The sequence below is a fragment of the Heterodontus francisci genome, chromosome 16 (assembly GCF_036365525.1).
Source record: "Heterodontus francisci isolate sHetFra1 chromosome 16, sHetFra1.hap1, whole genome shotgun sequence".
Taxonomy (NCBI): Eukaryota; Metazoa; Chordata; class Chondrichthyes; order Heterodontiformes; family Heterodontidae; genus Heterodontus; species Heterodontus francisci.
The window spans coordinates 21,485,063-21,500,208 of record NC_090386.1 but is presented as its reverse complement, the minus strand read 5'-3'; the positions used below and the strand labels follow the sequence as shown (position 1 = coordinate 21,500,208).

At 44.0% G+C, this 15,146-nt stretch overlaps 1 protein-coding gene across 2 annotated transcripts in view; it reads right to left on the bottom strand.

Moving 5' to 3' along the window:
• LOC137378433 (cytochrome c oxidase subunit 4 isoform 1, mitochondrial-like) overlaps positions 1-15,146 on the bottom strand; it is a 115,791-nt gene that overhangs the window by 417 nt on the left and 100,228 nt on the right. The gene's annotated exons all lie outside the window — the stretch shown is intronic.

Here is a 15,146-nt window from a genome sequence, read left to right as displayed (position 1 = left end):
CAGTCAGCCTAAAGCTGGGGTCAACTATTAGCAAACAAAACCTACTTTTGCCACGAGAGGAAAAGGAACAAGCTGCTGGGCCAGGAACAGTGAATGAAAGCTTGTTTGAAAGGATGGATTATGACAAACTGTTTAAAGGGAGGGAGGGTGTGGTAAACGGAGTTTGAGAGTAGAGCTGAACGTACAAACGGGTAGACAATTTAACCCATCTAACCTGCTCCATCATAGAAACATAGAAAATAGGAGCAGGAGTAGGCCATTCATTATGATCATGGCTGATCATCCAACTCAGTAGCCTGTTGCGGCTTTCGCCCCATACCCTTTGATCTCTTTAGAACCAAGAGCTATATCTAACTCCTTTTTGAAAACATACAATGTTTTGGCCTCAACTGCTTTCTATGGTAGCGAATTCCACAGGCTCACCACTCTCGGGGTGAAGAAATTTCTCAACTCAGTCCTGAAATGTTTACCCTGTATCCTTAGACTATGACCCCTGGTCCTGGGCTCCCCCACCATCGGGAACATCCTTCCTGCATCGACCCTGTCAAGTCCTGTTCGAATTTTATAGGTTTCTATGAGATCCACCCCGCCACCGCCCCCCCCCTCTCTCTTCCGAACTCCAGCGAATATAATCCTGACCGACTCAATGTCTCCTCATATGTCAGTCCCACATTCCCAGGAATCAGTCTGGTAAACCTTCGCTGCACTCCCTCTATAGCAAGAACATCCTTCCTCAGATAGAGATCAAAACTGCACACAATATTCCAGGTGTGGCCTCACCAAGGCCCTGTATAATTGCAGCAACACATCCCTGCTCCTGTACTCGAATCCTCTCACTATGAAGGCCAACATACCAATTGCCTTTTTACTGCCTGTTGCACCTTCAGTGACTGGTGTACGAGAACACCCAGGTCTCGCTGCATATTACCCTCTCTCAGTTTATAGCCATTTAGATAATCTGCCTTACTGTTTTTGCTACTAAAGTGGGTAACCTCATTTATCCACATTATACTGCATCTGCCATGCATTTGCCCACTCACTCAACTTGTCCAAATCACCCTGAAGCCTCTCTGCATCCTCCTCACAACTCACCCTCCCACCCAGTTTTGTGTGATCTGCAAATTTGGAGATATTACATTTAGTTCCCTCATCTAAATCATTAATGTATATTGTGAATAGCTGGGGTCCTAGTACCGATCCCTGCGGTACCCCACTAGTCACTGCCTGCCATTCAGAAAAAGACCCACTTATCCCTACTCTTTGTTTCCTGTCCACCAGCCAATTTTCTATCCATCGCAATACACTATCCCCAATCACATGCACTTTAATTTTACACGCTAATCTCTTATGTGGGACTTGGTCGAAAGCCTTCTGAAAGTCCAAATAAACCATATCCACTGGCTCCCCCTCATCAACTCTACTTGTCACAACCTCGAAGAATTCTAGTAGATTTGTCAAGTATGATTTCCCTTTTGTAAATCCATGCTGACTCTGCCTGATTCTACCACTGTTCTCTAAATGCTCTGCTATAAAATCTTTGATAATGGACTCTAGACCTCGACAATGAGGTCATGCCTGATCTGTGACCTAACTCCATGTACCTGCCTTTGCCCCACAAAAATAGGAACATAGGAGCAGGAGTAGACCATTCAGCCCATCGACCCTGCTCCACCATTCAATATGATCATGGCTGATCATCCACGTCAATGCCTTTTTACCCACACTATCCCCATATCTCTTGATGGCATAGGTATTAGAAATCTGGCAATCTCCGCTTTAAACATACTCAATGACTGAGTTTCTACAGCCCTCTAGGGTAGAGAATTCCAAAGATACACAATCCACTGAGTAAAGAAATTTCTCCATCTCTGTCCTAAGTGGCTTCCCCCTTATTTTGAAATTGTGTCCCCTGGTACTCGACTCCCCAACCAGGGGAAACATCTTACCTGCATCTACCCTGTCTATCCCTTTAAGTATTTTGTAGGTTTCAATGAGATCACCTCTCATTCTTCAAAACTCCAGAGAATACAGGCCCAGTTTCCTCAATTTCTCTTCATAGGACAGTCCTGCCATCCCAGGAACAAGTCTGGTGAAACTTTGTTGCACTCCCTCTCTGGCAACAATATCCTTCCTAAGGTAAGGGGACCAAAACTGTACACACTACTCCAGGTGCGGTCTAACCAAGGTTCGACACAATTGAAGCAAGACTTCACTACACCTGTACTCCAATCTTGTGATAAAGACTAACATACCATTAGCCGCCTTATTTGCTTGCTGCACTTGCATGTTAGCTTTCAATGACTTACTGACGAGGACACCCAGGTCCCTTTGTACATCTACACTTTCTGATCTCACCATTTAAGAAATACTCTGCACATCTATTCCTCCTACCAAAGAGGTTAATTTCACATTCTTCCGCAGTATATTCCATCTGCCATGTTCTTGCCCACTCACTAAGTCTGTCCATATCCTCTTGAAGCCTCTTTGCATCTTCCTTACAACACACATTCCCACCTAGTTTTGTTCATCCGCAAACCTGGAAATATTACATTTGGTCCCCACATCCAAATCTTGATGTATATTGTGAGTAGCTGGGGCCCAAGTACCAATTCTTACAGTGCCTCAGTAGTCACAGCCTGCCAACGTGAGAATGACCCATTTATTCCTACTCTGTTTTCTGCCTGTTAACCAATCCTTAATCCATGCCAGTAGATTTCCTCCTATCCCATGTGCTTTAATTTTGCTGACCAACCTCCTGTGGGGGACTTTATCAAAAGCCTTCTGAAAATCCAAGTATACCACGTCCACCAACTCCCCTTTATCAATTCTGTTAGTAACATCCTCAAAAAAACTCCAACAGGTTTGTCGAACATGATTTCCTATTCATAAATCCATGTTGGCTATGCCCATTATTATCCAAGTGTCCATTTATCACATCCTTTAGAATAGATTCTAGCATTTTCACTACTAATGTAAGGCTAAGAGGTCTGTAGTTCCCTGTTTTCTCTTTCCCTCCCTTCTTAAATAGTGGGGTGACATTTGCTACCTTCCAATCTTCAGGAACCACTCCAGAATCTATATAGTTTTGGAATATGATTGCCAGTGCATCCACTATCTCCATAGCTACCTCTTTCAACACTCTGGGATGTAGAATATCAAGTTCTGTGACTTATCAACCTTCAGCCCCATTAATTTCTCCAATACAGCCGCCTTGTTAATACCAATTTCCTTCAATTCCTCATTCTGCCTAGTCCCTTGGATCTCTAATTCTGGGAGATTTCTTGTATCTTCAGTGAAGACAGACAGAAAGTAATCATTTAGCTTCTCTGCCATTTCACTATTCCCCATTATAAATTCTCCTGACTCTGCCTGTAATGGACCCACATTTGTCTTGGCCAAATGTTTCCTTTTTACGTATCTATCGAAGCTTTTACAGTCCGTTTTTATGTTTTTTTGCTAATTTATGTTCTATTCTCCCTTTCTTAATCAGTTTCTTGGTCCTCTGCTGTATTCTAAAATCCTCCCAATCCTCAGGTTTACTACTATTTCTGAGAACTTCATAGGCCTTTTCTTTTAATCTTATACAATCCTTAACTTTGTTAGCCACGGTTGACTGCCTTTACTTTTGGGGTTTTTGTGCCTTGAAGGAATGTATAGTTGCTGTAAACTATGTAATAATTCTTTAAAGACTATCCATTGCCTATGTACTGTCATACCTTTTAATGTATTTTCCCAATCCACCTCAGCCAAATTTGCCCTTCAACCTTTCATAATTTCCTTTGTTCAAATTTAACACCCTAGCTTCAAATTGAACTACCTCCCTTTCAAACATAATGTAAAATTATATCATATTATGGTCACTCATCCCTAAAGGTTCTTTTACAACACAATTATTAATTAGTTCTTTCTCATTACATAATACTAGATCTAAAACAGTCTTTTCTCTAGTCGGTTTTGCAACATACTGCTCTAGAAAACCATCCCTAACACACTCTGGAAATTTGTTCTCCGCAGCATTAGTGCTCATTAGCTTTACTCAGTCTATGTGCAGATTGAAGTCATCCATGATTACTGCATTACCCATGCCACATGCTTCTCTAATCTCCTGATGAATACCATACCCCACACTACCACGACTGTTTGGTAGCCTATAAACAACTCCTACCAATGTTTGCCCCTTGCTGTTTCTTAGCTCCATCCAAACAGATTCCACATTTGTTCTTCAGATCTTAGATCCTCCCTTACTACTAATAATGTACTGATCCCATCTCTTATTGGTGCAACATCGCCTCCTTTTCCTTTTTGCTGCCTGTCCTTCCTAAATGTCGAATATCCTTGAGTATTCAGTTCCCAGTCTTGGTCACCCTGTAGCCACATTGCCATAATAGCAATTAAATCATACCCATTTACCTCTATTTGTGCCTTTAAATCATCTACCTTGTTGTGAATGCGGCGTGCATTCAGGTAGAGTGCCCTTAACCTTGTCGTCTTGACATTATTTTGCATTCTAAGCCTAGTTGATGTCTGCTTTCTAATGTCACTTGCTACTTTTTCTACCTCCTGTTACCAGCTTTACTTCCTTCCAATTTGAGCAACCCCTCAGGTACCCATCCCCCTGACAAGCTAGTTTAAACCCTTCCCAACAGCACTAGCAAATCTCCCTGTCATGATATTAGTTTTGGTCCTGTTTAAGGTGTAGCCTGTCCATCTTGTACAAGTCCCACCTGCCCCAGAACCGGTCCCAATGCTTCAGAAATCTGATGCCCTCCCTCCTACACCAATTCTCCAGCCATGTGTTCAGTCGATCAATCCTCCTATTCTTATGCTCATTAACACGTGGCACTGGGAGTAATCCTGAGATTACTGCTCTTGAGGTCCTGCTTTTTACGAACATACGAATTAGGAGCTGGAGTAGGCCACTCGGCCCTTCGTGCCTGCTCCACCATTCAATAAGTTCATGGCTGAACTGATTACTCCACATTTCCACCTACCTCCGATAACCTTCCACCCCCTTGCTTATCAAGAATCTATCTACCTCTGCCTTAAAAATATTCAAAGACACTACTTCCACCGCTTTTTGCGGAACAGAATTCCAAAGACACTCAACCCTCTGAGAGAAAACATTTCTCCTCATCTCTGTCTTAAATGGTCGACCTCTTATTTTTTAAAACAGTGATCTCTGGTTCTAGATTCTCCCGCAAGGGAAAACATCCTTTCCAAGTCCACCCTGTCAAGACCCCTCCGGATCTTTTATGTTTCAATCAAGTCGCCTCTTATTCTTCTAAATTCCAGCGGATACTAGCCTAGCCTGTCCAATCTTTCCTCGTAATTTTAATTTCCTTCCTAACTCCCTAAAATCTGCTTTTAAGATCTCATCCCTCTTCCTATCTATGTCATGGGTACTAATGTGAACCACGACCTCTGGCTGTTCACCCTCCCCTAGAAGGATGTCCTGCAGCCGCTCTGACACCCTTGACCCTGGCACCAGGGAGGCAACACACCATCCTGGCCACAGTCACGTTCACTGCTGCAAAAACACCTGTCTGATCCTCTGACTATCTAATCCCCCATCACTATTGCACTTTTACTCTTCTTCCTCCCCTCCTATGCAGCTGAACCACCTGTGGTGCCATGGACTTTGCTCCGGCTGCACGCCCATGAGGAACCATCGCCCTCACCAGTATCCAAAATGGAAAACCGATTGGCAAGCAAGATAGACTCAGGACTCCTACACTGCCTGCCTGGTTCTCTTAGACTGTCGGTCACCCATTCCCTTTCTGCCTCTATGTTCCTAACCTGCGGTGTGACCACCTCCCTAAACGTGCTATCCACATAGTCCTCTGCCTCGCGGATGCACAACACTGACTCCAGCCGCCGCTCGAGTTCTGAAACCCGGAGCTCAAGCTTCTGCAACCAGTGACACTTCCTGTAGATGTGTTCATCTAGGACAGGTGGTGCATCCATGACTTCCCAAATACCGCAGGATGTACATTCCACTTGGCCGAGCTGATCTGCCATAACGTAACTTTAAAGACTATTTATTATAATTAAAAGTAGAATAACTTACCAGTTATTTACCAATCAGCTTCTTTACCTGTACCGGAGAGGCAGCTACTGAAAGTAGTAAAAGAAAGGAGACCTTCTCTCACAGAACTCCCTCACACACCAAACTCCCACTTTACACTCTGTGCACTCAAAGCAGCTCTCAGTGCAGTCAAGTTAATTTTTTTCTTAAGTTATAGTTCCCCTTTCTTAACGAACACCCTCACTTACCAAATTCCCTTCTTCACAATGTGCCCTCCAGCAGTCCCCTGAATTTATACACTGAAAACAATGCTGTCAGCTCTGCTACCTAATTAACTAGCTACAGCTACTCTCAGAGTTTGTATAGCCCTGTTTAAAACTTGAAGAAACCTAATTTACCTCTTAACTTAAACAGGAATTTCAATTAATTGCTAAATGTAAACAAAACAAATCTAGACAAAAATCCCTTTCATTCTCGAGATTTAAAATTAACAATTGATTTAACATCAATTGCCTTTTGTGGAAGAGAGTTCCGAGCTTCTACCACTCTTGGTGTGAAGAAGTGTTTCCTAATTTCAGTCTTGAAAGGTCTGTCTCTAATTTTTAAGTCTGTGACTCCTCGTCCTACACTCTCTAACCAGTGGAAATAGTTTCACTCTAACTATCCTATCTGTTCCCCGTAATCAAACAAACCCTTAACCTTCTAAATTTAAGGGAATGCAGTCATAGTTTGTGGAATCTCTCCTCACAATTTAATTCTTGGAGTCCACTATCATTTCTGATAAATTTATGCTGCACTCCTTCCTAAGGTGTGGTGCCCAGAACTGCTCACAGTACTCCAAGTGTGGTGAAGCCAGGGCTTTGTATAGCTGAAGCATGACTTTCCCTGGACTACCAAGTCTCTTTGGACCTCTAGATTTTCATCATTTAGAAAGTAGCCTGTCCTGACCTTATGTCCAAAGTGGATAACCCCACATATGCCTATATTGAAATCCATTTGCAACAATTTTGTCCATTCACTTAATTTATCAATATCTTTGCAATTCTGTTCTTCCGTCTACACTGTTTACAAAGCTACTGCCTTTGTGTCATCAGCAAGTTTGGATATGTGGCTTTCTATCCCATTATCTAAGTCATTAATGAATACAGTGAATAGTTGAGGCCCCAACACTGATCCTTGTGCGAAGCCATTAGTTGCATCTTGTCAATTAGAGTATCTGCCCATTATCCCATAAGTTAAGAAATGGGAGTAGGCCATTTGGCCCCTCGAGCCTGCTCTGCCAGTCAATAAGATCATGGCTGATCTGATTGTGGCCTTTCCTTTCTACCTGCCTCGATAATCCTCGACTCCCTTGTAAATCAAAAATCTGTCTAACTCCGCCCTGAATATGTTGAAAGACCCAGCCTTAACTGATTTCTGGGGAAGAGAATTCCAAAGATTAATGACCCTCAGAGAAGAAATTCCTCTCATTTCCCCCTTAAATGAGATGCACCCTAATTCTGAAACCGTGCCCCCTGGTTCTAGACTCGCCCATGAGGAGAAGTATCCCTTCAGCATCTACCCTGTCAAGCCCCCTCAGAATCTTGTATGTTTCAGTAAGATCACCCGTCATTCATCTAAACTCCAATGAGTATTGGCCCAACCTGCTCAATGTTTTCTCATAAGACAACCCCTTCATCCCAGGAATCAGCCTAGTGAACCTTCTCTGAACTGCTTCCAATGCAAGTATATCTCTCCTTAAGGAGACCAAAACTGTAAGCAGTCCTCTAGGTGTGGTCTCACCAATGCCCTGTACAGTTGTAGCAAGACTTCTCCTTTTATACTCCATCCCCCTTGCAATAAATGCCAACATTCCATTTGCCTTCCTAATTACTTGCGGTACCTGCATGCTAACTTTCTGTGATTCATGTACAAGGGCACCCAGATCCCTCTGTACTGCAGCATTCTGCAGTTTCTCTCCATGTAAATAATCTGCTTTTCTATTCTTTTGGCTAACGTGCATAACCTTACATTTTCCCACATTATACTTCATCTGCCAAATTTTTGCCCACTCACTAAACCCCTGCTCTCTGTCTCCTGCTCAGCCAATTTCTGAACCAGGTCAATTAATTTGTCTTCAATTTCATGAGCTTCAACTTTAGCTAACAGTCTATTAAGAGGGAATTATCAAATGCCTTCTGGAAGTCCTTATAAATAACATCCATAGACATTCTCCTGTCCATTACTTTAGTTATCGCTTCAAAAAATTTAATTAGGTGCGTCAGGCATGACCTAACCTTTACAAATCCATGCAGGCTGTCTCTTTGATCAGCTGAATATTTTCAAGGTGTTCAGTCACCTTATAGACTCTAGCAATTTCTTGACAATAGATGTTAGGCTAACTGGTCTGCAATTCTCTGGTTTCCTTCTCTGGCATGTGCAATTTTCCAATCTAAAAGAACGATTCCTGAATTGAAAGAACTTTGCAAGATTATAGATAGGGCTTCTGTAATGTGTTCTCCTACTTCTTTTGAAACCCAGGGATGGAGACCATCTGGTCCTGGGGATTTGTCTCTCTTTAGTGCTCTTATTCATTACTGTTAATTTGCTTATGTTCATTTTGTTGAATCCCTGTCCAATTCAATATTAGTTTCATTGGGATGTTTAGCATGCTGATCTCTTCCTCTACAGTAAATACTGATGCAGAGTAATGATTCAGCATGTTTGCCATTTCCTTATTTTCATTGACAATATCACTGTTAGCAGTTTCAAAGGGGCCCACATTGCTCCTGACCACCCTTTTTTCCCTAATACAATTAGAAAAATTGTGTTGAAACTTGCAAGGGATATCAAAATCATTTCAGACTCTCTTCTGGTAGCTCTTACTATGTGTTTTTTGTTGTGTATTGTTGTAGCGTAGATCGAGCGTTGTCTAAAGAAGTCTCGGGTTCTTTGTAGAGCTAAAGAATAACTTGTTTATTATACACATATAACTATTTACACTTTCCACAAGCCTGTCTAGCCAGCCCACCTCGTGCTGCTTCTAGCTTCTTAGCCTAATACCCATGTGACTATTACATCATCATCACTACAGCGGGTGGGGTTTACTCTCGCTGTCTCAAACATTAACCCTTTCATGGCCTTATACTATACTTTTCACCCTTTACTGCTCTGCCAGGATCTGTGCTAATTTTTGCATTTGTGACTGCTTTTTCTTTCAATTTTACAATGTCTCTTACCTCTTTCGTTGTCCATGGCTGTCTTTTTAGCAAGTTGAGCTTTGCTCCTTTGGAATAGAATCTGGTTCTGTATCAATTTTTTTTTTAATGCCTCCCACTGTTATTTTACCCATTAACAGACATGCTCAGTTTACTGTGGACAATATCTGTCTTATTGTATTTGACGTCAGCCTTACCTAAATCTAGAATATGAGAAGCTGTTTCGCATTTCTCCCTTTCAAACATTATGTTGAATTCGACCATGTTATAATCACTATTCAATAAATGTTCACACACTGTGAAGCTGTTAATGAAATCTAGCTCATTATTCATCAGTCAATCTAAGATGGAATGCCCCCTTTTTGGCTGTAAGACTTATTGATGCGGAAAACAATCCTGGACACACACAAGAAATTCGCTACCTTTTGACGTGCTCGCCTGCTTATCCCAATTTCTGTGAAAGTTAAAATGCCCCCTTAAAACCACTCTGCCTTTGCTACATGCTTGTCTAATCTCAGCTTTTATACAATCTACCACATCCCAGCTGCTACCAGGAGGCTTATACACAACTTCCACTACAGTCTTAAATCCTTTTCTATTTCTTCGTTCTACCCATAAAGTCTCTGCTGCTTGCTTACTTCCTGTTATTATCCTCTTTTAACACTGAAGTGATTTCATCCTTGATTATTAAGGCTACTCCTTCCCCTCCACCATTTTCCCTATCCTTTCTGTAGACCCTATAACCTGGAATATTTAGTTCCCAGTTCTGATGGTCTTGCAGCCATGTCTCAGTAATGGCCATCATTTCAAACTCTCCAAGTGGAATTTGCGCCTGCAATTTAGTCAATTTGTTCCTTATACTCCATGCGTTTGCTTAAATAACATTTATTTGGGTCACACACCCTAACCTGTCCTTCTACTCTAATGTTTCACTCACATGTTTCTTATTTCTCTCGGTTTAATTACTTTGCATCTTTTGGGTTTCCCTTTACCTGTACTGTCTAACACACAAATTCTGGCTGTTATTGTACTTTGTACTCTACTCCCTTTCCTTTAGTTTTCAAACTATTATCTATACTACCTTTTCCACCTGAACCCTCTCTTCTACTTACTAGTTTAAAGTCCTGTGACCACCTTCACATAATGGAGCAATGAGCTCTGCCAATAATAGGTGGGGTGGGGTGGGGCAGAATGCACTGAGGGCTGGAGTATGTATGTGGGAGGAGATTGCAGAGATAGGAGGCCATGGAGGGATTTGCAGTCTAGGAGGAGAGTGTTCAATTTATCATGTTGGGAGACAGGATCAAATGTCGAACAGTGAAAATCGGCTGATGGCTGAGTGGAGGATGGGAGTAGTCAAGTGTCAGCGACAAAGGCATGACTTTCAACAGTGGAGGGGCTGAGGCGGAACAGAGACAGGCAAGGTTGTATAACAGTGTTGCTGATGGCTAGGATGTAGTTTCAAAGGTCATCTCTGAGTCAAACAGGTCTGATTACAGCTGGGTGAGTGGCTGGGGCAGGGAAGCTGATGATGACTTTACTTTTCAGTGTTGTCACAATGTTGGTCAAGCAGTCTGACAGCACAGAGGGAGTTGAGAGGTAGAGCTAGGTATCATCAATGTATGTATGGACGCTGAACACAGTGTCTGTGGATATGTCACCTGAGGTCACTAACAAAGGAGGGGACATTAAATGTATCTTTAGGAGAAGTTATGTGATGGTAGTGGACAGGGCAGACTGCTGGAGATGTACTGGATTTGTTTGGATAGCTAGGAATGAAATCTCGCAGCAGCAGTCCCATGAAACTGGATGATAGATGAGGAGCCATTGGAGGAGATTTGCACGGTTGACTATCAAAAGCAGCAGAGCGTCTATAGGATGTAAAAAGAAAAAGACAAATGTGGGCCCATTACAGGCAGAGAAAGGAATTTATAATGGGGAATAAGGAAATGGCAGAGAAACTAAACAAATACTTTGGCCAGGATTTTATGTGACCCACTGAGGCAGGCGGGAACACAGAGTATTGTGACGAGGGCTGGGGAGGGGGGGGGGGGCGGAAGCGGAGGGACCGTTGCCAAGCGACCTTCTCGGGGGCGAGATAGGCTGACGATGGCCTTCCCTCCCAGAGGCCAATTGAGACCCTTAAGTGGCCTGTTAACGGCCAATTAAGGGCCTCTTCCCATCGCCGCTGGGATCTTATCAGTGGCAGGGGGTGCCTCTGCCATGCAGGGAGGATGCCTTGTAACATGAGGCGCTCTCCCTGCGCACTTTGGGGGGGGGGGGAGGGGGAGAGGAAGGAGGTCCCTTCTTCGTGCACCATTTGTGGCCCACGGAGGACCCCACCAGGAACTACTTTACCCACACCCCCCCGGAACACCCTCCCCCAATCTGCACGACCACTCTCCCACACTCCCCCTCACCGGGACCTTCTGGACTGGGCCCGGCGACCTCGCCTTACCCTTACTCTGCTCCAGGGTTCCAGCGCTGGGCCTGGGTCCAAGACATCTGCAGTACCGGCAGTGGCCACTGCTCCCAGCGGCGCTGCCCATACTGCTGAGCGGCCGACTTTCTAATTGGCGAATTCCTGTCTTTAAAGGGACGGGGATCCTGGGGCGGAAAACCTGGAGGCTAAAAGACGGGGCGGGCGCAAGAAAGCCGAGACGGGTACCCCCCCCCTCCCCCACTACCTTTTCGGCCCGGCGCGACAGTGGCGCAGTGGTGAGCAACGCAGCCTCACAGCTCCAGCGACCCGGGTTCAGTTCTGGGTACTGCCTGTGTGGAGTTTGCAAGTTCTCCCTGTGTCTGCGTGGGTTTCCTCCGGGTGCTCCGGTTTCCTCCCACAGCCAAAAAGACTTGCAGGTTGATAGGTAAATTGGCCATTATAAATTGCCCCTAGTATAGGTAGGTGGTAGGGGAATATAGGGACAGGGGAGGATGTGGTAGGAATATGGGATTAGTGTAGGATTAGTATAAATGGGTGGTTAATGGTCGGCACAGACTCGGTGGGCTGAAGGGCCTGCTTCAGTGCTGTATCTCTAAATCTAAAAAATCATAACACAAAATCCAGCCCTTTGTGTCTGTCTTCATGGAGGAAGATATGAAAAACCTCCCAGAAATACTAAAGAACCAAGGGACTAAGATTGGAAGGTAGCAAATGTAACTGCTATTTAAGAAAGGAGGAAGAGAGAAAACTGGGAACTACAGACCTGTTAGCCTGACATCTGTAGTAGGAAAAATGCTAGAATCTATTCTAAAGGACACTTAGAAAATAATGGTACGATTCGACAGAGTCAACGTGGATTTATGAAAGAGAAATCATGCTAGACAAACCTGTTGGAGTTTTTTGAGGATTCAACTAGCAGAATAGATAAGGGGGAACCAGTAGATGTGATGTATTGGATTTTCAGAAGGCTTTTGATAAGGTCCTGCACAGGAGGTTAGTAAACAAAATTAGAGCACATGGGATTGGGGTAATTATTTTATTTATTTATTTATTTATTTAGAGATACAGCACTGAAACAGGCCCTTCGGCCCACCGAGTCTGTGCCGACCAACAACCACCCATTTATACTAACCCTACAGTAATCCCATATTCCCTATCACCTCCCTACACTAGGGGCAATTTTCAACGGCCAATTTACCTATCACCTGCAAGTTTTTGGATGTGGGAGGAAACCGGAGCACCCGGCGAAAACCCACGCAGACACAGGGAGAACTTGCAAACTCCGCACAGGCAGTACCCGGAATCGAACCCGGGTCACTGGAGCTGTGAGGCTGCGGTGCTAACCACTGCGCCACTGTGCCGCCCATAATGTACTGGCATGGATTGATAATTGGTTAATGGACAGAAAACAGAAAGTAGGAATAAACAGGTCATTGTCAGGTTGGCAGCTGAGACTAGTGGGGTGTAAGGATCAGTGCTTGGGCCCCAGCTTTCACAATCTATATCAATGATTTGGATGTGTGGACCAAATGTAATATTTCCAATTTTGCTGATGACACAAAACTGGGTGGGAATGTGAGTTGTGAGGAGGCTGCAAAGAGGCTTCAAGGGGATTTGGACAGGTTAAGTGAATGGGCAAGAACATGGCAGATGGAATATAATATGGAAAAATATGAAGTTATCCACTTTGGTAGAAAAAGCAGAAATGCAAAGTATTTCTTAAATGGTGAGAGGTTGGGAAGTGTTGATGTACAAAGGGACCTGGGTGTCCTTGTTAATAAGTCACTGAACGCTAACATGCAGGCACAGCAAGCAATTAGGAAGGCAAATGATATGTTGGCCTTTCTTGCAAGAGGATTTGAGTCCAGGAGTAAAGAAGTCTTTCTGCTATTGTATAGAGCCTTGGTTAGACCGCACCTGGAGTATTGTGTACAGTTTTGGTCTCCTTACCTAAGGAAGGATATACTTGCCATAGAGGGAGTGCAATGAAGGTTCACCAGACTGATCCCTGGGATGGCGGGATTGTCCAATGAGGCAAGATTGAGGAGACTGGGCCTGTATTTTCTAGAACTTAGAAGAATGAGAGGTTATCTCATTGAAGCATACAAAATACTTACAGGGCTCAACAAGGTTGATGCAAGAAGGATGTTTCCCCTGGCTGGAGGTCTAGAACCAGGGGAACACAGTCTCGGAATAAGGGGTAGGCCATTTAGGACTGAGATGAGGAGGAATTTCTTCACTCAAAGGCTGGTGAGTTTTTGGAATTCAGAGGGGTGTGGAGGTTCAGTCAATGAGTCTGTTCAAGGCAGAGAAAGATAGATTTCTAGAAATTAAAGATAACAAGGGATATGGGGATAGCACGGGAAAATGAGGTAGATGATCAGCCATGAACTAGTTGAATGGTGGAGCAGGCTTGAGGGGCCGAATGGCTCACTCCTGCTCTTACTTCCTATGTTCTATAACAGCCGGAATCTTCTACACTTAAAAAATTTGAACGTCAAGACCATTTCCAGGTGCTGACCCATTTCAGTAGCACACCCACTGCCGCAATCTTACAGGAGGTGGCCAATTAGCAGGCTGCCTCTGTATTCAGTGTCCAAATAGGGATGGTGGGTGGCTTAAAGATGCGAGAGGGCCAATCAGAGTGCCTGAAGTGGAGGGTAGGCAGTTGCCCCATTATGAATGCTGTGTTCTGCTGAGGTGAATGGAGTAGGAGAAGACTGCACAAGATGGAAGCTTGTTACAGTTTATAGGACCAGCAGCCAAATCCCTCTTGCCCAGCACTATCTGGTGAATTAGCCTGCACGTGATATGCCTATATTTGCAAGCCTGTGCATGTGGATGTCTTGAGGCTTGCCAATTTGGCCCTTTAAACTGAACTCTGCATATGTATCTCATTGGCATTCTGGTCTCCTGCTCTGCTGACACCTCCTGTGAGTAAGCAAGCTGCAGACAAAGTGATGGTCCCATGCATTGTTGGCAAAATTCAATTCCTTTCTAAAAATGGCTGCTAATTGCCTCTATAATGGCTTCTTGCCATTGCCAGGCTTGTAGCTATCATCTCCTTGAAGCTATCTCCAGAAAGCTCGTGAGGAGGTGCAAACACCTTGGGGAGCCAGCCTCATGCTTTTGTCCCTGAATTTTCTGGCACCCCCCACCCCCCCACCCTGCCACCACAGCCTCCAAAGCCAGCTCCATGGGACTGGGGAAATTCTGCCCAACATCACGGTCACAGAAAGTGACATTAGTTTGGGGCTGTTCTGGTGTTTTGAGAAGGGTGGAGGATGGATTAGAGGCGTCAGACCATGTCATTTTGGGACTTTAGGAAGGAAGGAGAATAGTTGGAGAGGATAGATGAGTTGAGGGTGTTTTTATTTTTAAGAAGGACAATTCCTAATGAAAGGGGGAGTATTGATAACTGGTAGCATGGGGGTGAGAATATGTGAAACTGAGTGAGGAAGTGAGCAAGAGTTGGTCTCAT